The sequence below is a fragment of the Aquarana catesbeiana genome, linkage group LG03 (genome assembly GCF_042186555.1).
Source record: "Aquarana catesbeiana isolate 2022-GZ linkage group LG03, ASM4218655v1, whole genome shotgun sequence".
NCBI lineage: Eukaryota > Metazoa > Chordata > Amphibia > Anura > Ranidae > Aquarana > Aquarana catesbeiana.
In genome coordinates, this window is record NC_133326.1 from 166,534,252 (window position 1) to 166,559,991 (window position 25,740).

Consider the following 25,740-nt stretch of genomic DNA (forward strand, 5'->3'; position numbering starts at 1 on the left):
ATTACCCAAGCTACATAAACAAAAAAAGAAACCACCAGGCAGACCCATTATTTTGGGGTGTGGCAGTTTAACCGAAAATCTCAGTCGTGTGGTTGACAACCATCTTAAACCCCTAGTTGCTTGCTTATCATCATATGTATGTGATACCATCCACTTTTTGCAGATCATTCAGGACCTGCACATTGAGGATGGTACCCAACTGGTTGCCATTGATGTGGAATCCCTTTACTGCACTATCCCCCATGCCAAGGGCCTAGCGGCCATACGACATGTCTTGTCACAGTATAGTGAATGTGAACCCAACTACACTGCATTCATTTTGACCTCTCTCAAATTCATACTCTATCATAACGTTTTTTGCTTTGATGGTTCCCACTACCTCCAGGTACAGGGCATTGCGATGGGGACATGCTGTGCCCCATCGTACGCCAACCTGTACCTGGGGGAGTGGGAACATTCACTGCTTGTTCATGAATCACTGTCCATGTATATGTGCCACGTATTAATGTAGCAACGATACATAGATGACATATTCCTCATCTGGGATGGATCGATCGATCTACTACATCAATTCTTAGACTCATTCAATAAGAACAAGTTCAATTTAAAATTTACGATGACTCACAGTCCAACTGAAATTACGTTCTTAGATGTGCTTGTAAAGAAACAACCCAATGGGAGCCTGTCTAGTGAACTATACGAAAGCCGACAGCGGGGAACTCACTGCTCCACGCGACAAGCTTTCATCCCAAGCTTCTCCTTGCCCCAATACCTTATAGCCAATACTCGAGGGCTCGTCGTAACTGCTCTGATGATATTGGATTCAAAATTGAGGCCAATATCTTGAGAAAAAGACTCCTCCAAAGGGGATATTCAAATACATGCCTTAAAAAAGCGTACAAACAAGCCCTTAAAAAAAACACGTTGCGACCTGCTAAACACACAAAAACAAACCTCTAATAATGAGACAACAAGAATTATTACAACATATTCACTAAAACACAAGCAAATCAAACGTATTCTAAACAAATATTGGCACTTATTGAACATGGACCAAACTTTGGCTCCCATTGTCCCCAGCTCTCCAGCTATCATCTTTAAGAGAGCACCCTCAATAGGTGACAAACTGGTTAGTAGTGAGTATAGACCCCTTAAAGGTGACGTATGTAAAACTTTGGGGACCTTTACATGCGGGGGGTGCCAATACTGTCAGTATATGGACAGACGCAACTATATCACTCTACCGAATGGCCAACATTTCTCTCCTAAACATTACGTTAACTGTAAGACCTCTGGAATAGTATATTTGTTGACATGCGAATGTGGGTGTTACTATGTTGGTAAAACCATAAATGAATTTTGGAAAAGGATATACCAACACCTTAATACCATACGTAAACGCGACCCGATGTACCCATTGGCCGCCATATGGCCCTAGTTCACCCAAAGTCAATCCCCAAAGTTTATTTTCTTGCCCTTGACCGCATCCACTTTAGCCCCAGAGGCGGCGACCCCAACAAACGCCTCCTCCAATGCGAGTTGAGGTGGATATACAATCTACGGGCCAACTTTCCACCTGGACTCAACGAGGCCTTCAACTTCAGACCCTTTGTCCCTGGTTTTACATCAGGGGTCTGTGAGCTGAACCTGTAGGGTTTCTCTTCTCTGCCCTTCCCTTTCCTTTTTCTTTATTCATTTTTATGTGTCTCTATTTGATCGCTGTTCTGATTATTTCAGTGTAAATATATATCAATACTGAATTGTACTCAACTATAATGCTGTTATATGGAGTTTAATGTACAATTCCTCTTTTTGTTTTGTTTTTCTGTATAAACTGGTGATTCACGTTTTTTGTAACCTGCACAATATTTAGTCAATCCAAAACTTTATGATGCCTTTTTTCTCTCTCCCATTTTTCTGTACAACAGGCTGGATATATTCCCTTTATCCACTAGATGGTGCAGTCTGTGGCGTGCGGGCCGCTTGTCTGCTTGCAGACACGGGCCGCTTGTCTGCTTGCAGACACCCGGCGGGTAAGCTTCACTCACATTTGGCTGGGAGGCGTGGTCTCACCACCCGGCCTCCTGTGCTTTCTATGCGAGGAGGAGCTTCTTCTGTGTCCCCGCTGTTGGTTCGCCATACAGGTGGGGATTTCACACCCGCCGGTGATGCGTGACGTCATCACGCCCATCGGGACGTGGCTACGCCGTGCGCCACTGCGTCAGGGGGATGCTCTGAGCTCCATACAGCTGTTGTTTATACAGCTGACAATCTGGGGCCCTCCTACCTACACCGTCAGTCACACCGATTGGCTAACCGCCATATCAGCTGTGCTACTTAGGATGCGAACACTTACTGGGCACTTGTCAGTCGTGGAACTGCCGCCCAGAGGTCCGCATTTTGAATATGTAAACCCTAAGGTAAATACTACTATGTGTACTGGCTAACTGGGGATAGATATCCCTCTGTCCCTACATTTCAGTCTCATAGATTTTTCAGACTGCATGTGGGACTAACTTTATATTGTTTTTCCCTTTCTTTTACTATTAGACTACATAGATCCTAAATCAGGCGTCTCTTGTGGATGCACTGCAGCACTCGGTCCTGCACTTACAACTGCCCATCCTATATTCCTGTGGACTCCCTAGCCAGCCTGTTTCATTTCTGGTTACTGTTTGCTTTGTATGACTTTCTATGAACCCTATCTATGTAAGTACAATCAGTTTTAATATCAAACAATGTATAAATTGCTATGAATGATACTTCTTAATAATTTCACATATGATGATGTTATTTCACTACCCTACAAATCTTACATTACAGATAAGGATTTGATCACCCAACTGTAAAGACCCTATTGAAGGAACAATACATATTAATCTCCGAAACATGTTGGGATATGTGCTGTAAATCTATCCTTCTGACCTCTACCTTTTTTTGGCAGCGGGTTGTAAGCTTTGGGTTGATATATCTACCTTGTATACAATGGCGTGTATTTTTTAATCAACTATTGTGTATTTGCATATTTCTATATATTTTTTTATAAAATTAATTAATAAAATTGGCACTACATGCATTTTATAGAATCTACTCTTCATACATTATTCTGCCGTAAAAGTCCTAAGGGGCGACTCCTTTGTGCAGTCATTGCACATCTCCCTATATTCTACTTAACTAAGGATGTTGGCAGTACCCCATACATTCCCAATTCTCATACCACTTCTTTATCTTGTTTTAAAGTTTGATAATTTCCCATATTTTGTCACCTCCTGCATCACTTCTTTAATGGATTCTTGGGGTTTTGAAAGGATAAATAACAAATCGTCAATGTAAGCTGATACTTTGTACTCTCTAGATCCTATTTCTACTCCCCTTATTCCTTTATTTTCCCTTATTTTGCTTAGGAAAGGTTCTAACACGAGGGCAAATAATATTGGGGACAGTGGACACCCTTGCCTTGTACCATTTCGTATATCCAGACCTCCTGATAGGGTCCCATTAACTTTTACCCTTGCCCTTGGGGTCCAGCATATAATGCTGATACCCACCCCATCATCCGTTCCCCCAGCCCTATTCCTCTTAGTACTTCCATCATAAATATCCAGTTCACTCTATCAAAAGTCTTTTCCGCATCCATTGATAGCACTACCCTTGGTGTTTTATTAGGTCCATTCTGTATCCAATGGAGAACATAAAGGGCCCAGATGGTGTTATTCTTAGTTTCTCGTCCCATCATAAACCCTGTTTGATCAGAGTGTACCAACTGTATTACTTTATCCTGTAATCTAGTTGCTAGAATTTTTGCTAGTAATTTGGTATCTGAATTCAAAAGGGAGATAGGTCTATAGTTTGCGCAGTATTGTGGGTCTTTCCCAGGTTTTGGCATTACTGTCACAAAAGCCAGCAAAGCTTCTGGGGGTAACGGGTTGGTAGCTGTAAGTTGGTTAAAATAATTGCAAATTGGTATAGTCAAGATATTAATACATTTCTTATAATATGCATTTGTTAGACCATCCGGCCCTGGACTCTTCCCCATTGGTAAATTTTTTATTGCATTTTTTATTTCCTCTACCGTAATCTGCTCCTCTAACCTCTCCACCACTTCCAAAGTGAGGGGTGATAATGCAGATTCGTTAATATAATTTCTAATTTCCTCCACTTGAATTCCTTCTTCTAATCTTGACGAATTTGGTTGGATATTATATAGGCCCTTGTAGAACTGCTCAAATTCCATATTATGAACGTGGGAAATTTCTTGTTGTTTTTTTAATTGTCTGGCTAATAGTTTACCACATTTGTTCCCATGTTCATAAAATCTATGTGCAAAGAATCTATATTTGTCCTTATCCCTTCTATCAAGATATGTGGAGAGTTTTATTCTAAGCGTTTCCAGCTGTTTAGCTTCCTTAGGGTCAAGGCTGTTTTTATGTTTGATCTCTAACGCACGTATATTTCTTAATAAATCCTCCATCTCCTTCATTTTCTTTTTCTTAACTCGCGACCCATGAGCTATCAGCTTCCCCCTAATGACGGCCTTGTGGGCTTCCCATATCATTTGTTCTGATACCTCTCCTGCTATATTTTCTTTGAAATAACTTATCATTTTCTTCCATATATCCTCCGCTATCTGCTCGTTATCTAACAATTACTCATTTCATCGCCATATTCGCTCCCGTTGACTCACAGATACCGGAAGAAACTTCATCACCACTGGTGCATGATCGGAGATTGTTATTGGTTCTATTGTCACGGCTCTAACATATTCCAGATAATACTGGTCCACCATGAATAGAATATACTTTATGGGTCTTTGAGTAGTAGCTATAGTCTTTCAACCTCTCATTAAAGACCCTCCAACCATCCACCAGGTGGAGACTTCGTAAATATTTTTTTAATAGTTTAAGTGCTTTATATGAGAAAATTGTTTTTCTTAATGTAGTATCTAATTTAGGGTCCAGAATAGTATTAAATCCCCCCCCCCCCCCCCCCCCCCCCCAAAATTACGCATCCCTCCCTGAACTTCTCCAACTTTAACGTTTTCAATAGGAAGTCTACCGTGCCATTGTTTGGGGCATATAAGGAAGCAAACGTATAACAAAACCCATACAAAGTTCCTTTAATAAATAAAAACCTCCCCTCTGGGTCTGTTTGTACTGCTGTGGAAATCAATGGACATGTTTTCCCAAAAGCTATAGATACGCCCCTTGCCCTTGCGATAGGAGATAGTGTATGGAACCATTGGTTATAGTGAGATAATGGTAGCTTAGGAACCGATCCCGGCATGAAGTGCGTCTATTGCATGTAGATTATATCCACCGCCTGGTGACGCACCTCCTGCCATAAGCGGCCCCTTTTTTGGGATGAACTCAACGCCCTTACATTATATGTCATAATCTTCAGTGAGTTATCCATCATTTATTTTCTCCAAAAATATACAGAATCTAAGCTTTTTTAACCCATTTCCAACTATTATCTTTTCCTTTTCTATTAGGGAATTCGTACTAAAATCTAAAAAATCCCCGTCCACCACAACATAACACCCTGCTACTTAGGGTGTACCATCTACCAGGACTGCTTAATGCAGATTATCCAATCCCTCATCAGGACCTACCTATTTGTACTGAGGGTACCCTTTCCCTCATTTATACCTCGGACCATTCTTTCTAATTTCTTTTTATATAGCTGCTTCCTTTTCATTCTATTACAATTTTTCTATGCTCGGCACTGAGGATAAAAAAATAAAAGTTCTTTAAGTCCTTTGTCGACTTTTCTCTGGGACTTGAGACCAAAGTTCAGGGCGTTGTATTATGCTATTTATATTGTTTCTTCTCCAATCTGCAAAGTCAATTAGCGGGAGGTCCAATAACTCCACAAACTTTTTTAAATCATCTTTTGTATGGAGTACCACCGTTTTCCCATCTCGTGTGGCTATTAAACCAAAAGGAAATACCCATCTATATCTAATTTCAGCCTTCTGCATTGCTTCCAGTCATGGATGCACCATTTTGCGTTGCATTAAAGTTCTGCGTGTTATGTCAGGGAATAAAGCAATTTTTGTCTCTTCAAATTTAATTAAGGGTGTGTCCTGTACCGTCTTCATTATAATCTCCTTCACAGAGTATTTAAGAATTTTACATATATCACATCCCTTGGCCTTTCTTTATTCTGCTTTACAAGAGGGTTAATCCGGTGGACTCTATATATTTCCACTGGTTCCAACATGCTCGGCCCCAAAATCTGTGAGAAAAGTTTCTGTACTGTTGCTAGCAGATCTTTATTATTATATTTTTCAGGTAGGTCCCGTATCCTTATGTTCTGCCGGTGGTCCCTGTTCTCAATGTCGTCCAATTGGTCTTTATATGTATTCAACATATGTTCTTGCTGTTTAATGATATCCTGAACTTCTCCCATAGCTTGTTTAATTTGATCTTGGCCTTCTTCCAGCACTTCCACTCTATTTCCCGCTGCCACTATTTCTTCCCTGAGGTCTTCCACTGCTTGCTTACATGACCTCTCCACTGTGGATATCAGTTCTTGTATGTCTGTTTTGTGGGTAATGCTCTTATCAGTTCTCTAATATCTCTAAAGTCCTGTTCATTGCCACTCCTTACTGGTTCTGTCTCTGTCTCATTGTCCTCTGTGCGGAATATATACTCCTTAGCGGCGCCTTCCAACAGCTCAGTAGGGAATGCATGTGATGTTATTCCTTCTTCTAATTTATGATCTGTCTCTAGGGGTCCCACCTATACCTCTGCGTAGCCCTGGTCATCTCCTTCTGGATCTGCTAATGGAGTGTCAGTTATTAGTGGATCACTTGAGCTTTCTTTTGGGGTTACTTTCGGGGTGGTTCCCAATTTCTTTGCTACTTGTGTCTCTGTATCCTTAAGAGGCCTTGTTCTATCAGTGCATCCCCCAGCTCATATTGTACCTCCTTGCCTTTAAGTTAATTTTTAAGTTCATTCCCCCACCAAATTTCTTCCATACCTTTGGATGTCTGTGGGCTGCTCCTTTGTTCCAGTTTGGTGGGCGCTGTATGTCTGCTGCCACTACCTCCAATCCGTTCCTCTCCCCTCCAGACATCCACCTGCCTCTCCCATTTGTTGGTGGGCTCTGGATATGTGCAGTATGTAGCATGGGTGAGCTGTGACCGGCTTTCCCCTGAAATCCTCCAGTATCAGGGCTTCCGTACCGGCGCATCCCTGCTCCTGACGTGCCTCCGATGTTCTCCCCTCTTTGCGGCTTCATGTACGCCCTCAGTCCACCAGTCACACCTGCTTCCTCCCCCAGCTGGCTGAAGGGCTGCGCGCCTACGAGTGGTCATCTACTCCTCCTCTTCCCCCGCAATGGTTCCTTCGCTTTCTCCACTCCTTTCACCTTCTCTGTGTTAAAAAACTGTGACTGTCTGCTTCTAATCAAGCATGTCAGGTGCAGCTCTTTCTCTCTGGTTCGGGTGTGTGAGGGAGCTCTCACCTCACACGTCTGCTCCTCCCATCACCACAGCACTTGAAAGAAGGTCTTTTCCCTTTCTTTCAAATTTTTGTTTTCCCCTCTCCCTTAACACATATTGAGTCAACAATGTATATAGAGTACAATATTGGAAAATCTTAAATTATTTTTATAGCACTTTTATAAAACTGGGGCTTTTTTTTTATGCTTTTTTTTTCGCTTTTTTTTTTTCCTCTTTTTTTTTTTAGGGTACGGGGGAGGGGGTGTAGAGGGAGCCATCCCTGTTGTTGGCGTGTATATATAAACCAGGATATTGAATATTGTCCTCTGTCTTGGGGAGATGAGTCATGTAAATGTTTATTGTAAGAGAGTATGAACACACGATCGGTCTCCTCTCCCCTGAGAGAACCAGGATCTGTGTGTTTACACATACAAATCCCGGTTCTTGCTCTGTCACGAGCGATCGTGCATGCCAGGCAGTCTTAGCGCCCACCAGGCACTCGCATCAGCTCCGATGGCGAGCCGCGGGGGTGCGTGTGCCTTCAACGGCGCGCGTGCCCCCTAGTGGTCAAAAGGCGAAGCAATGTAAGGTAACGTCGTTTCGCCCAGGGGAGCCAGCCTGCTGTAGTACAACTGCGGTGGCTGGACGGGAAGGGGTTAAAATGGCAAGTAAAGGTTAATTTCCCATATTTGTGGCTTTTTAAATCACAATTAGTGCCTGTGTATAAATAGTCAATGAGTTTGATAGCTCTCACATGAATGCACTAAGCAGGCTAGACACTGAGCCATGAGGAGGTAGAAAAGAACAGTCAAAAGACCTGTAAAACAAGGTAATGAAACTTTACAAAGATGGAAAAGCATATAAAAATATATCCAAAGCCTTGAATATGCCAGTCAGTACTGTTTAATCACTTATTAAGAAGTGGAAAATTAGGGGCTCTTTTGATACCAAGCCAAGGTCAGGTTGACCAAGAAAGGTTACAGCCACAACTGGCTGAAGAATTGCTCAGGATACAAAGAAAAACGCACAGGTAACCGCAGGAGAAATACAGGCTGCTCTCCAAAAAGACGGTGTGGTTGTTTTTAAGGAGCACAATTCAACGATACTTGAGCAAAAAAGAGCTGCATGGTTGAGCTGCCAGAAGGAAGCCTTTACTGCGCCAATGCCACAAAAAAGCCAATGAGGCATGTCAAGGTGTTGTTGGGCATATTGTAACTAGGCTTTTTTGTGGAACTTGTACAGTAAGGGCTTTTTTTCTGGCAACTTGGCCATGCAGCTCTTTTTTGTTCAAGTATCGTCATATTGTGCTCCTTAAAAACAACCACACCATCTTTTTCCACAGAAGCCTGTATTTATCTTGAGGTTACCTGTGGGTTTTTCTTTGTATCCTGAACAGTTCCTGCGGCAGTTGTGGCTGAAATCTTTTTTGATCTACCTGACCTTGGCTTGGTATCAAGAGATCCCCAAATTGTCCACTTCTTATTAAGTGATTGAACAGTACTGACTGGCATATTCAAGGCTTTGGATATATTTTTATATCCTTTTCCATCTTTGTAAAGGTGTATTACCTTGTTACGCATGTCTTTTGACTGTTCTTTTCTACCTCCTCATGGCTCAGTGTATAGCAGGGATCCTCAAACTACAGTCCTCCAGCTGTTGCAGAACTACACTTCCCATGAGGCATTGTAAGACTCTGACATTCACAGACATGACTAGGCATGATGGGAATTTGGGAAGTTCATGAACAATTGGAGGGCCGTAGTTTGAAGACCCCTGGTGTATAGTCTGCTTAGTGCATCCATGTGAGAGCTAACAAACTTATTGGACTATTTATACACAGACACTAATTGTGATTTAAAAAGCCTAAAATGTGGGAAATTAATCTTTAATTGTCATTTTAACCTGTGTGTGCCACCTTCTGTGTCTGTACCAAGGCCAAACATTCCAGGATATGTAAACTTTTGATCAGGGTCATTTGGGTAGTTTCTGTTGTCATTATGATATAAAAAAAAGTAAAAATCAGTTGATTGATTATAAATGGCTTCAGCCAAACACTAACCATGAGTGAAAGAAATTATTTTGTGTTATCATTCATATTCCCTGAAAAATGGCCATTAAATCAAATTCTGCCAGGGTATCTAAACATATGAGCACAACTGTAGAGCTTTCTTTTATTGGTATTTGTAAACCTCTTATCTTTTATTTTATTTTTTGCGCCATAAACATAAAAAGATTAATAATTTTGGAAAAAAAAAAAAAAAAAAAAATATATATATATATATATATATATATATATATTTTTTTTTTTTTTTAATATATATATATATATATTTTACTTTCTGCTATAAAACATATCCAAAAAAATCCCAATAAGCATATTATTACTAGTTTACGTGAACATTATAGCATCTACAATCTATAGGATATATTTATAGCGTTTTTATTTTTTTATCCTAGTAGTGGCATGGATCAGCAACTTATAGAGGGACTGTGATATTGCAGCGGACAATCGGACACCAACTCACACCTTTGACACTTTGCGGAAACCAGTGACACTAATACAGTGGTCAGTGCAAATATACTCAAAATGTGAAAATATAAAGTGCAGCGCTAAAAATGCAATTCAAAATAATGCAAATGTGAATATAGCATATACAGTGGGGCAAAAAGGTATTTAGTCAGCCACCAATTGTGCAAGTTCTCCCACTTAAAAAGATGAGCGAGGCCTGTAATTGTCATCATAGGTATACCTCAACTATGAGAGACAAAATGTGGAAGCAAATCCAGACAATCACATTGTCTGATTTTTGAAAGAATTTTGGTGGAAAATAAGTACAGTATTTGGTCACCTACAAACAAGCAAGATTTCTGGCTCTCACAGACCTGTATCTTCTTCTTTAAGAGGCTCCTCTGTCCTCCACTCATTACCTGTATTAATGGCACCTGTTTGAACTTGTTATCAGTATAAAAGACACCTGTCCACAACCTCAAACAGTCACACTTTTTTCAGCCTGACTAACTATGTAAGTATACACAATATAACTGGGTACTAAGATTTATAAGTAAAGATGATCCAGGGAAAATCTGATTGCCTCTTGGGGGATCAGGAAGGAATTTTTTCCCCTGCTGTAGCAAATTGGAGCATGCTCTGCTGGGGTTTTTTACCTTCCTCTGGATCAACTGAGGGTATAAAATTGGGTATATTGGATTGTACGATATTTTTTATTTTATTTATTTATTGTTTTTAAGGTTAAACTGGATGGACTTGTGTCTTTTTTCAGCCTGACTAACATGTAACACTCCAAATTCCACTATGGTGAAGACCAAAGAGCTGTTGAAGGACACCAGAAATAAAATTGTAGACCTGCACCAAGCTGGGAAGACTGAATCTGCAATAGGCAAGCAGCTTGGTATGAAGAAATCAACTGTGGGAGCAATAATTAGAAAATGGAAGACATACAAGACCACTGATAATCTCCCTCGATCTGGGGCTCCATGCAAGATCTCACCCCGTGGGGTCAAAATGTCAAGAACGGTGAGCAAAAATCCCAGAACCACATGGGGGGACCTAGTGAATGACCTGCAGAGCGCTGAGACTAATGTAACAAAGGCTACCATCAGTAACACACTACGCCGCCAGGGACTCAGATCCTGCAGTACCAGACGTGTCCCCCTGCTTAAGCCAGTACATGTCCAGGCCTGTCTAAGGTTTGCTAGAGAGCATTTGGATGATCCAGAAGAGGACACCATACCTACTGTGAAGCATGGGGGTGGCAACATCATGCTTTAGGGCTGTTTCTCTGCAAAGGCAACAAGACAACTGATCCGTGTACATGAAAGAATGAATGGGGCCATGTATCGTGAGATTTTGAGTGCAAACCTCCTCCCATCAGCAAGGGCATTGAAGATGAAACGTTGCTGGGTCTTTCGGCATGACAATGATCCCAAAAACACCGCCCGGGCAACAAAGGAGTGGCTTCGTAAGAAGCATTTCAAGGTCCTGGAGTGGCCTAGCCAGTCTCCAGATCTCAACCCCATAGAAAACCTTAGGAGGGAGTTGAAAGTCCGTGTTGCCCAGAGACAGCCCCAAAACATTACTGCTCTACAGATCTGCATGGAGGAATGGGCCAACATACTAGCAACAGTGTGTGACAACCTTGTGAAAACTTTGACCTCTGTCATTGCCAACAAAGGATATATAACAAAGTATTGAGATGAACTTTTGATATTGACAAAATACTTATTTTCCACCATAATTTGCAAATAAATTTTCTCCAAATCAGACAATGTGGTTGTCTGGATTTGTTTCCACATTTTGTCTACCTATGATGACAATTACAGGCCTCTCTCATCTTTTTAAGTGGGAGAACTTGAACAATTGGTGGCTGACTAAATACTTTTTTGCCCCTACTTTTTTAACTATAAAGTTCAGCTGTGCAAAAGTAGCTATGACTAGTATAGATTAATGATTTCATATGTGACCAGCACAATACATAGATATTATAAAAGTGCAGTAACATATAAAGTGCCAAATAATAAATCATTTCACAGTGCGAATGTTAAAAAGTTGAGATATGAAGCCTGGATCAAATGCTTGACCATGTGATACACGTCACCACAGTGAGGTAAAAGGCTTACCAGAAAGCCAGGGACCATCTTTATTTAGGGGGGTCGCAAAGCGCTTGTCGGATCAAGGATCCCATGAAAGGATGTCCAGATGTCCTGAGCGTCTCCCACCAGAAGCCTCCACAGACACCGGGCGATGATCAGACCACATCAGATATCCCCAATACCAGGAAGTGCAGATATGCAAAAAAAAAGTCTCCAATAGTGCAGTATAGTCTCTTTAGGGTATTTATAATGGTAAGTATTGCAGTGCTGCATACAAATATTCTGACTCAAAAGCGAGTCTCCAGTACAAAATGGATAAAAGGGAATTCCTTGCAAGTAAAAAGTCCACAAATGTGTGTAAGCGATCGTGCATGCACAGAGCGTGTGAGCGTAGCGTCCCAACGATCGTTTTGTCAGATATGACGTCATCAGAGGTACGCCCACATGTCTGTGCTGACGCTCTAGTTCATTGGCAAGACAAAGGAGTGCTGCCATTGGTTAAGCCAAATAGCCCAAAAGCGTTCATTGAATAAACAAACCAGGCATATCATAGATGAGGAAAAAATGTTCTGTGCAGCCATTGGCTGGACTATGCATCCATCATCCCAGGAGGGCGCAGACTGAATTAAACAACACGTGCTGCCATCTTGTGGTCAAAAATAGGGAAAACGATTGTCTACACAAATGGTTATAAAGGCTTGCTTCCATGTGTTGCCAACAAGCCTTCGCTGTTCAACAATATATATATGTCATTAAAACTGCTTCAAACTTTATTACAGAAGTCAAAAACACATATGCATTACAAATCTAAGTATGCAAAACTCTATCAGTAATAAAATAAAAATTAAAAAAATAAAAAATTATTATAAATTATAAGTGAAAAAATTTAAATAAGATAGGATAAAAGGAAGAAAAAAGCAGCTAGAGCAGGACAAATATGCAACAGCAATCTATGCATATAGGAGGGAGACATCAACTATTAATAAAACAGTTGATGTCCCACTCCACATTCACCATTCACCCCAATTTATATATCCAATTGGTCTCGGCCCTAGAGATGCTTCGCTTGCCATTGCTCCCACGCCAGTGAAGCACATAAGTGAAGCACATATTTTTCAAGGGCAGCGAAGGTAGTATCCCTAGGGTCCCGATTATGTTTTAAATTGTAATGCTTGTAATGCTTTGAAACATTTTGCTTATCAAAGCCCTTACGGATGTTAGTTATGTGCTCCCCTAGTCTGATATGCAGCATTCGGATGGTGCACCCCACATATTCAAGACCACAGGGACACCTGAGGAGGTAGACGACACATTCCGTCGTACATGTAATAAACTATTTTATAGGGTAAGTGGCTCCTGTGCCTGCTGAGGTGAACTCAGTAATCCTCCTACTTCAATGGATATTAATTTTGTAGGCCTGACACTTCCCGCATAAGTAATACCCCTTTAGGTCACCAAAGAAAGTGGGTCTAGTGGGCGGGTCAGGAACATTAGGTGCTATTGTTTAAATTAAAAGCGCCCCTAAAATGCTAACAAGGTCTATCAGACAATAAAGGGCCTAAAACCTGATCTTAAATAAGTAAATCCACGCTTCAGACAATGTATGAGCTGCAGCCTCTCCCTAATTAGTTCCCCAGAGGGGTCTAATTGAATAGATATGAGAGGTGGTGTGGGAGAAAAGTGGCACTGCCCTGTTGTACAATAAAATATTTAATGGTGAATAAGTTACAACCTTTATTCATTAGCGTAAGTGCTTGTAGGGGCTGTCTCCTTAATGTGCCTAAATATGGTCAAAACTCAACCAATAACCGTGTGTGTGTAAAACCAAAAAATAATAAACCAAAAAATAAGTAAAAAATTGAGGGTTGAAATCCTATCACCCCAGTATCAAATAGTGCTTCCTGTATTCAAATTGCCATAAATAATGTGGAAAAAGACCATTATTCCTTTAAAAATTAGATAAACTAAAAATTGACCCCAGAGTTCAAAAATATTGTGACACTAAAGCATCCTGTAAAGTGCAGTATAGAAAAGTGTTTCATATGTTCAGATTGACATGAATAATGTGAAAATGACAAGAGTTTTTTTAAAAATTAGATAAATTAAAAATTAACCCCAGAGTTCAAAAGTATTGGGACACTATAACATCCTGTAAAGTGCAAAAATATTCCTTTTGGGTGAAGAAATGTGTGTAATAAATATAGAGTGTCAGTGTGGGAGGATGTTTATAAACTCAAAATAAATTGATTCGGTACTTTATATAATTATTAATTGAAAATCACCCCAAACTCCAAAACTATTGAGACAGTATGGCACCTTATCAGGGGCAAACTGCCTATTAGCATTGAAAAAATGTGTCTAATAAATAAAAATATAAATATAAAGTGTCAGTGCCAGATTCTATTCGTTGTGGTTCTCAGGGGAATTGTTGGTATACCCACAGATTGAAATTACATTGCGAAAACACACATGGCAAATCACATGAGAATAGTGAAAACCCTTATATTGTAAAATATCAGCAGTTGCAATAAAAATTTACAAGATATGCTGTCCGTTTAAAACCAGAGAATGGCTTTAGCTGGATAATATAGTTAGCAAAGTTCAGTAAGATATGCAGTTCATCAACCACAGGACCATAAAGCAGTGACTTCTGTGTGTAGTTCAAATGGTGACTCGAAGTGCTCACCCCCCGTGCTCCCCCACTCACCAGAAAGAAACACCCCTACAGGGGTACCGAGCGATAGAGTGGGTGCCTTTGGGGATGGGTATGGATCACTCCAGTACTACTACTGTTCCTCAGATCTGTATGGTCCCTCCGCTGATTACAGATAAAGCTGTGCGTTCCAAACAACCAGGTTCCTCCACCGCTTGCCAGTTAATAGCTGTTAAACTCTCCAGTCCACCCAGAGAAAGAAAAAATGTGTGAAGCGTAGGCGTCGACACCGTCTTTGAAAACGTCCTATGACGAAACGCGTAAGGCGGAGTCACGCTCACACGTCATACCCGGAAGTGGTACGCTGGAACGCAAGGTGGGACGCACACTCGTTTCTTGTTCCTGGTCCCATCCTTGCACACAGCGGTGTTCGCTATTACAATACGCCATTACAATATATCTGCTATATGTGTATGGACTCTGCTATTGCTATATGCACCAATAAACTAGAACATACTTCACGAAGTAAGCCCCTGTTTTTTCTTTCTCTGGGTGGACTGGAGAGTTTAACAGCTATTAACTGGCAAGCGGTGGAGGAACCTGGTTGTTTGGAACGCACAGCTTTATCTGTAATCAGCGGAGGGACCATACAGATCTGAGGAACAGTAGTAGTACTGGAGTGATCCATACCCATCCCCAAAGGCACCCACTCTATCGCTCGGTACCCCTGTAGGGGTGTTTCTTTCTGGTGAGTGGGGGAGCACGGGGGGTGAGCACTTCGAGTCACCATTTGAACTACACACAGAAGTCACTGCTTTATGGTCCTGTGGTTGATGAACTGCATATCTTACTGAACTTTGCTAACTATATTACCCGGCTAAAGCCATTCTCTGGTTTTAAACGGACAGCATATCTTGTGAATCTTTATTGCAACTGCTGACATTTTACAATATAAGGGTTTTCACTATTCTCATGCGATTTGCCATGTGTGTTTTCTCAATGTAATTTCAATCTGTGGGTATACCAACAATTCCCCTGAGAACCACAACGAATAGAATCTGGCACTGACACTTTATATTTATATTTTTATTTATTAGACACATTTTTTCAATGCTAATAGGCAGTTTGCCCCTGATAAGGTGCCATACTGTCTCAATAGTTTTGGAGTTTGGGGTGATTTTCAATTAATAATTATATAAAGTACCGAATCAATTTATTTTGAGTTTATAAACATCCTCCCACACTGACACTCTATATTTATTACACACATTTCTTCACCCAAAAGGAATATTTTTGCACTTTACGGGATGTTATAGTGTCCCAATACTTTTGAACTCTGGGGTTAATTTTTAATTTATCTAATTTTTAAAAAAACTCTTGTCATTTTCACATTATTCATGTCAATCTGAACATATGAAACACTTTTCTATACTGCACTTTACAGGATGCTTTAGTGTCACAATATTTTTGAACTCTGGGGTCAATTTTTAGTTTATCTAATTTTTACAGTAATAATGGTCTTTTTCCACATTATTTATGGCAATTTGAATACAGGAAGCACTCTTTGATACTGGGGTGATAGGATTTCAACCCTCAATTTTTTACTTATTTTTTGGTTTTACACACACACGGTTATTGGTTGAGTTTTGACCATATTTAGGCACATTAAGGAGACAGCCCCTACAAGCACTTATGCTAATGAATAAAGGTTGTAACTTATTCACCATTAAATATTTTATTGTACAACAGGGCAGCGCCACTTTTCTCCCACACCACCTCTCATATCTAAAACCTGATCTATTCTTTAAAATCGGCCAGTGCCTTTTAATAATTCTCTTAATAGCCCAGTGTTGGCTAGAGAATGTGGTGAAGAAGGCCAAACCATAATCATCTGTATTATTCCCTCGGGGTGATTTATTGCCCAATAGTTTGTGACGATCTCTATTACTAAGTTCTACTAGGGCCTTACTATCATATCCTTTGGCTATAAACCTTGTACTTAAAACCGACGCCTCCTCAAAAAAATCTTCCAAATTAGTGCAATTTAGTTTCAAACTTAAAAACTGACCTTTAGGTACTGCCGTCAGCCATGCATGGTGATGACAAGATTTCAAAGGAATGTATCCATTTCTGTCTGTTTTTTTTTTTTTTAAGTTGAGGTGACAATTCTACCTTCTAGTATTGAGATCTTTAAATCCAAAAACTTGATTTCAATAGGACTTATTTCATGGCTGATGACAATACCTCTGTTGTTAGTGTTCAAATGAGCCAAAAATGCATGAGCAGATAGGATGTCACCATCCTATATAAAAAAAAAATATTGTCGATAAATCTTCTCCACACAACCAGCTCTGATTGCTTATTGTGTAGAACCATATCCTCCTCCCATTTTGACATAAAAAGGTTGGCCATGCTTGGAGCAAACTTAGCTCCCATGGCCACTCCTTTAATTTGCAGATAGTAAGCACCATCATGCCAAAAGTAGTTATGGGTCATTGAAAAATCAAGCAATTCTAAAATAAAGTTCCTCTGTGTGATTGAGATAGCGGAGTCTCGGAAGAGAAAATGTCGTACAGCCTCGTGTTCCAGTTTGTGTGAGATTGCTGTATACAAAGATGCGACATCTGCTGTTACCAATAAATAAGTTGGTTTCCACTCTACAGTGTCTAATATATTAATGACATTTTGGTGTCTTTTAAAAACGAAGGGGTACCCATCACCAGTGGTTGTAGGTAACAATCAATATATTCCAATACAAGCAGTTATAGAATCAATACCACTGATGATGAGTCATTCTGGGGGGTAATCAAGGTTTTATGGATTTTAGGCAATGAGTAAATAGTTGGCAAGCGAGGGGCCAGTGGTACCAAATGTTCCCTCTCTTTTTTATGTAAGATGCCCATATCAAAATCTTTGTCCACAAGTTCCTTTAATTCCCTTTTAAATTTGATTGTGGGATCCATGGACAATGGAGAATACATATCCGTATCAGATAAAATTCTGATCATCTCTAGTGTATATGTTTCTTTGCCCAGGATCACAATAGCCCCTCCTTTGTCCGCTGTGCGGACAACAATGTCCCTCCTATTACATAATATGTCTAATCCTATAGGGGTTGCACTGGTCTTAATTTTAAGTTTTCAAGATCCTTCACAACCAAATCACAAAAAAAACATTAACTGCATTTTTTGGGGGGTTAAATAGTGATGAACAATAGCTGATGCATCCAGCTGCCTAGTAGGATTGCTCAAAATATACCTTTTTATATTTAGCTTACGTGTATATTTTTGTATGTCAATAAAGGTCTGGAATTTATTAAGATTCTGCGGAGGTGTATATTTCAGTCCTTTATTGAGAACAAACAAAGGTGTTTTATTGTTGTCATGTAGGTTGAATACAAAAGCATATCCATAGGTACAGTACATATCACATGGAATACATTTGTGTACATACAGGTCCAGACAATACAGTGAACAAGTACAACATGCAGCAAAAGTTCGCATACAGGTAGCATGTGGATTAGATTAATACATTCCGCGTAGGTGTCTAGTAGTATACCTTTTACTGTTATCTATCTTAGGATATGAGATCCTCACCAGTACGTTAGTCAGAGGTCCATGGGGCCCAGACTTTTTCATATTTACACTTACAGCGTCTGTTCAAATATGTAATTCTATACATGGGCAGTGCAGCTTTGACCAGTGCCATCCAGGAGGAGATGGAGGAGGGTCTGGTAGGATCCATTTGAGGAGGATTTCTTTTTTGGCATAAAAGAATAGGTATGCAATTAGCAGTTTTAAGTGGTGTGGTCTTTGCTCATCATCGTGAACTCCCAGCAGTGCCAACTCAGGTGACATTGGGAGTGCCAGTTGCAGTCTGGAGTTAACTTCCCTAAAGACCTTCGTCCAGTAAGTGGAAATGACAGGACAGTCCCAGAACATGTGGAAGAAGGTTCATATATGTGCTTTACATCTGGGACACCCGGGGTCTTTGTCTGGGTACATCCTGTGAAGTCTTTGGGGCGTATAATATACCATATGCAAAAATTTTACCTGTATTAGCTTATCTCTAGAGGAGATAGCTAATTTGGGGCCATACTCCAGGCAGTCCTCCCATCCCTCCCTATCTAGGGAGGGTATGTCACTGTGCCATGTTTCCCACAAACGTTCTATTTTCGGGGACCCATTGCCCAATAACGCACTATACAGAGTAGAAAGAGGCTTGGTTAGATCCCCCGGAGCCAATAGTTCCTCTATAGAATCAGCTTTGAGTGTGATCGGCTGGGGGAATTGGGCTCTAGTGGCATGTTTGAGCTGTAGGTATCTGAATGCCATCCAGGTTGGTAAATTATATTTAACCTTCAGATCCGCAAACTTCTGTAGGGTACCCTGGGGCATGATGTGGTCCAGTGTCATGATGCCAAACCTGGCCCACTACTGTGGATCCGGAATGGAGCGAAGTTGTGGTAGGGTGGGATTGCCCCACAAAGGTTGTACTGGAGACCACTGATGCGGCCGCAAAAAGCGCCGCCGGGCAGCGGTCCACACCCGCCGTGTCACCCTGGTGGGTCCCGGTGTCGTCTCATACGCCCCGGGACCCCTGTAAGGAAAGCTGTGGAGCCCAGCGAGGGAGCCCAAGCAGTTCGCCTCCAGGCATACCGCCGCATTGGATCTATCCCCTTGGCACCACCACTGGACTGTCACTAGCACTGCCGCCCAGTAATAAACTTGAAAATTGGGTAGGGCTAACCCACCCAAGTGGGCAGGTAGCCAGAGCGTGGATCTGGCCAACCACGGTATCGCCCCATTCAATATAAAGGAACCTATGCATTTATCTCTTTGAAAAAGCTGACTGGGATCCATATCGGGCAGTTTCTGAATAAATAATTTAATTTTGGTAATATGATCATTTTTAGTAGGTTAATGCGGCCTATTAAATTTAGTGGCAAATTTGACCATGTTAAACACTTGGATCTAAGGATCGACAAGACAGGCATCAGATTTTTTCCCAAGAAGTCTGAGTGATGTTTCGTCACCTCCACCCCCAAATAACGAAATTCCTCAACCCAGTGGAAAGGAGTGGAGGCCGCCCCACGAATGGCTCCCTCATCTAGGGGGAAGAGTATTGACTTGGCCCAGTTAATCCTTATACCCGAGTATCCTCCAAACGTGTCAAAAATACGTAGGGCAGTATGAGTATGAGTGAGGGGCCCGCGTCGTTAAGGTTTAATAATGCGTCGTCCACGTACAGGGACAGCCACTCTTCCAGCTTACCCAGCCGCAAGCCCAGCACATCTGGAGCATTCCTGACCAAAATGGCCAGGGGCTCCAGGGCCAGGGCAAAGAGGCCAGGGGAGAGCGGGCAGCCCTGTCTCATGCCACGGAAAAGGGCGAACGGCTCTGACAGCCAGTTGTTCGTGCGAACCCGTGCCCTCGGTGCCCGATATAGGAGCTGGATACTATGTACAAATTTAGCGCCGAAGCCAAATCGACGCAAGACCTCCCACAGATAGGTCCATTCGACAGAGTCGAATGCCTTTTCAGCGTCTAATGAGGCGATTACCCTAGTGCCTTGATTGTCATGTGTTATGGATGTGTTAAGAAAGAGCCTTCTAATATTGATGTCAGTCCCCTTCACAGGCATGAACACTGTCTGATCAATATTTACCAGATCCTCTATCACCTGAGAGAGCCTATTAGCAAGTATTTTTGCAAAAATCTTTGCATCAACTTTTAAAAGGGAAATAGGCCTATAGGACGAGCATTCTAGAGGATCCTTACCCGGCTTAGGGACAAGAACTATGACAGCCTCGTTCATTGAGTCTGGTAGGGCCTCAAGAGATTCAATGTTGGAGAATAATGTCTGTAGTTTGGGAGCTAGGCGTTCTGTGAAGGTAGAATAGAACTCAGAGGGCAAACCGTCCGCCCCCGGTTCCCACTCTTCAGACCTCCCATGGCCATTTGGACCCCTTCCAGTGTAACATTCTCCTCCAACCTCTTCCTGTCTCCTTCAGACAGGGCGGTAAAGGACACAGAGTCTAAAAAGGTCAGTAAGTCAGATTCTGTATAGTCAGCCCTAGATGTATATAGTTCTTCAAAAAAATCTTTAAATCTAGTATTGATGTTGGGGGGAGGTGAGAAGCTGGTCTCGGCAGTCTTTAATGGATCCAATAGGAGTGGAGGGGATGTTGTCCCTTGCTAACCAAGCCAGGAGCTTCCCATTCTTCCCCCCGAATTCAAAGACCCGTTGGGCCAAATAAAGGAAGGCCCTATTTGTATCCTTAAGTCTAGCGTCAGACAGATCAAGTAGCGCCTGTTGCCAGGCTTGATATTGGGCCTCAGTCTGGTTGGAAATATAGTCATCCTCTAGTGTGATGGACCTACCCTCCAGCTCCTCCAGGGCCTGGGCTCTTTCTCGTTTAGTGCGTGATATCTTGGATATAAATTCTCCTCTAACCCAGGCCTTAAAAGAATCCCAAAGTACAGGGGGGAGGGGCTGAGTCAGAATTCTCAGTCCAGTAGTTGCATATGGATGCTGTAATAGGCTCCTGGAGCTTCTCCTCTGTTGCCCAGTAGCTAGAAAGTCGCCATAGGCGGGACCCAGAGGGAACAGTTAGTGTTAAAGAAAGACATAAGGGAGCGTGGTCAGAGATCCCTCTGGGAAGCATAGAGACATCCTGAACACATTGTAGGGCCAATCTAGATCCAAACGCCAGGTCAATTCTTGATAGTGTTTTATAGGTGGAGGAGTGGCAGGTATATTCTCTTTCTTTCGGGTGCGTGTGTCTCCACACATCCGTAAGGGCGAAAGTGTCCGTCCACTGCCGGAGGTGAGGAGAGTCACGGGTTGATGCACGCATCCTATCCACATCAGCGCATGGGACCATATTAAAATCCCCCATCAGAAGTACCAAGCCGGTGTCCAGCTGGACTACCTCCTGCATAATGTCATGAAGGATTTGGACCGATGCCGGCGGGGGAAGATACAACCCAACCAGTACAATATCCCTATCATAAATGTTTGCGTTTACTATGACATACCTGCCCTCCTTATCAGTCTTTATAGCAATGAGTGTAAAGGGTAGGGATTTCCGAACCAGGATGCTGACCCTACGAGCATATGTAGAAAAAGTGGTGTGATAGTTTAACCCCACCCATGGTCTTTTCAAGGAGATTGTCTTATGGCCCTGAAGGTGGGTCTCTTGTAGAATGCAAATGTCAGGATTATGTTTCTGTAGAAAGCGGAACACCAGGGATCATTTAACCGCTGAGTTTAGGCCCCTAACATTCCAAGAAATTACTGTAATTGGAGCCATTTGAGGTATATGGGAGAAATCAGTGTAGGGGTAGAAGGCTCGCGGGGCAGCATCCTGGCCCCATGCATGAGGAACACTGTAGCACATATGACACTGTACCACATTACCTTAAGTATAGGCATCAAAACACCTGAGGTGACAAAAAACACCTTTAACATTCCCAACCCTTTCCCTAACCCTCCCTGCATCCCAATCCCCAACCTAGGAATGCTTAGAACCCCAAACATACACCCAATGCTAGGGGGCGTGTACCAGTGGGTGTATATATACACTGAGGGGGGAGCGACCCCGCAGATCTGGAGAGGCTCCACCGCCAGTGTAGGAGAGGATCAACACAGTTATTAGGTTTCATCTCCATCCGTCAAATGCGCACCAAGAGATAACAAAACACATACCCTTTACGCATTTAAACATGAGCAGGGGGGGAATAGCATACGATTAGACCCCAAGAGAAAAACAATCCCATCCCCTTGAATAACAGTCCTTTTAATCAGGGCTAAGGATAAACCTTCTGCATTAATATTTCACAGTCTGCACAGAAGTACAGGGCTACAGTACCTTTTACCTGACACTAGAGTCCGCCAGTGAGTCAGAAGTTAGTGTAAAGGAAGTCTTTCCAGTTTGGGCACTTTACAGCAGGAGGAATGAGACTCTGTGCAGGAAAAAAAAAAGGGGGGAAAAGAAGGGGGGACCCCCCCCTAACATATAAGGCAATCCCTGCAGCAGGAAACCGCATTTCGGCATAAGCTATGAAATCCGGAGTACTTAATGGTGAACAGAAACCTGAGTGTGCACAACTGCACAAGATCACCTGGTCTGTCCAGGGGCACTTTCTTCAAACATTGCAAACGAGTTGGTCAGGCACAACAGGTGCAACAGAAGTAGAAGGCAACCTAAACCTGGAGGATGATCTCCCCCAGACATCCGCCCCAAGGTCCTCCCGTCAGGTAATTTATGAACAGAAGAGGGGGGCTGTAATACTGAGGTAAGACGTTGTTAAATGTGGGGAGACCAGCAGCCATCAGCGGTGCGGGGGGAGGGATTCTAGCCAGACAGATGCATCTCTGGGAAAAGTAAAAAACCTTGTGGTTTCACCATCTTGAACCCGCAGTCTTGCCGGGAACAGGATACTATACTTAATGCCCTTTACTCACAAAGCAGCTTTTACTTGGTTAAAAGAGCGCCTCATTTTTTGCATTTCCACTGAGTAGTCTGGGAAAATCAAAAGTTTGCTGTTTTGATTTGCCAGTTCCCCCTGTACTCTGGCCGCGCGGAGCACCTCATCCCTGTCCCTGAAGTTCAGGAATTTGAGTATAAAAGTGCGCGGTGAGGATCCTCGTGGGTCCGGTTTAGGGGGGATGTGGTGCGCACGTTCCACTGCGTAGAAGGGTGAAAATTGTGCCAGAGGCAGGAGGGTTTTTAATAGATTTTCCGCAAACTCAGTCGGGTGTGAACCCTCTAGACCCTCCGCCATGCCGACAATGCGGAGGTTGTTTCTCCGATTGCGATTTTCGGCATCTTCTGCTTTGTATTCAAGGGCTTTAATTTTAGTGTGCAGCATTCGCAGGTCAGTGGTATGGCCCTCTGTGTCTTCGACATGACTTATGCGCTGTTCTGCTGTATGGAATCTGGAACGCATTTTGTCCATGTCCTGCCTGATTAACCCCACATCAAGCTGCACAGCATCTACTTTAGTAGTTAGGGAGGTGACAGAGGCATGACAATTTGTGATGGCAGCCAGGACCTCTGTAAGACTGGTTACAGGCGGTGAGGGCTGCTCCTGGCTCTCCGCCTGGGACACCATGATTGTGGATGGGCGCCTTCCAGACCCCATGCGGTCCCTGCGGACTGGGACGGATTCCTCCGGCACGAGGGGGGAGTATACTTCTTACCCCGTCCTCTCAATGCCCGGGATGAGTAACGTCTCATGGAGATGTCCACTGCCTCTGCGGGTGTACTCTGACCGCCAGGAGGGAGGAGAGCCTATGAACCTTGGCAGAGATTGCAGGCAGTCCAGGGGCCCTTCCAGGAGGGGGTGGATTGCAACACAGTCAGGGAGGCTAGGAGAACTCACCAGGGCTGTCGTCGGGTGGAGCAAGATGGCCGCCGTTCCAGGAGGTAGGCCGGAGCTGCAACCTGTCCATACTTGCCAATAGTCCCGAATTTCCCAGGACATTCGCGAATTCTGGAGCCTCGTCCCGATTTTATTATTTCCCACGATTTGTCCCGAATTTTGGAGCTTGTCCCGGAGGAGCGTAAATATTTTTGGGCAATAAAGTGTTAATTAGCATCGCCGCAGCCTCGGTATCCTCCCCCCTTGCCTCATTTTGTCCTCCTTGTCCTCTATTGGACAAGGAGGACACCTGCTCCTTCTGCCTGCCTTGATTTGCCAAGTATGGCAAGCAGGGGCGTGGCTACTTCGCAGTCAGAGCACATGGATGGGGGAGGAGGTGCGCACCGCTGTGTCACGCTGACTGCTGCTGTGTCAGTGCCAGGACTCTCACTCGGAGGAGGAAGTTTGCCTCCTCCTGTTTACACAGCACCGAGGAGGAGAACGTGAAAGGTCCGGGGGAGCCTGAGGCCAGGACCACCAGGGAGCAGTCGGCGCCACGTGGGGGGAGCTAATGTGTCACTCGGTAAGTCAAAGTGCTCCCAGCTTCTGTTTGAGGGGGGGGGGGGGATTCTCTCTCCCCTCCGCTGCAATGTCTGATGTAAGGGGGGCTTTGCTGGCAATGTCTGATGTAAGGGGGGCTTTGCTGGCAATGTCTGATGTAAGGGGGGACTCCGCTGCAATGTCTGATGTAAGGGGGGACTCCGCTGCAATGTCTGATGTAAGGGGGGACTCCGCTGCAATGTCTGATGTAAGGGGGGACTCCGCTGCAATGTCTGATGTAAGGGGGGACTCCGCTGGCAATGTCTGATGTAAGGGGGGACTCCGCTGGCAATGTCTGATGTAAGGGGGGACTCCGCTGGCAATGTCTGATGTAAGGGGGGACTCCGCTGGCAATGTCTGATGTAAGGGGGGACTCCGCTGGCAATGTCTGATGTAAGGGGGGACTCCGCTGGCAATGTCTGATGTAAGGGGGGACTCCGCTGGCAATGTCTGATGTAAGGGGGGACTCCGCTGGCAATGCCTGATGTAAGGGGGGACTCCGCTGGCAATGTCTGATGTAAGGGGGGACTCCGCTGGCAATGTCTGATGTAAGGGGGGACTCCGCTGGCAATGTCTGATGTAAGGGGGGACTCCACTGGCAATGTCTGATGTAAGGGGGGACTCCGCTGGCAATGTCTGATGTAAGGGGGGACTCTGCTGGCAATGCCTGATGTAAGGGGGGACTCCGCTGCAATATCTGATGTAAGGGGGGACTCCGCTGCAATGTCTGATGTAAGGGGGGACTCCGCTGCAATGTCTGATGTAAGGGGGGACTCTGCGGGAAATGCCTGATGTAAGGGAGGACTCCGCTGGGGACACCTGATGGCAGGCGACGTGGCAGGTGACACGCTCAGGGTTCCCACTGATTCAGCATTATGGTGAGTTGAACTATTTCATTTTATATTACAATGTAATAATAGAAATAATGCGCTTCAATCATCCTGACACCATAACAACGATGGTGCCGGGATGATTGAAGTGCTAACACCAGGTGTTTGGAGTATCTTTATCTGCTGATTGTTAAACTTTCTAGAATACACATATTTTTATTGTGTAGGCTC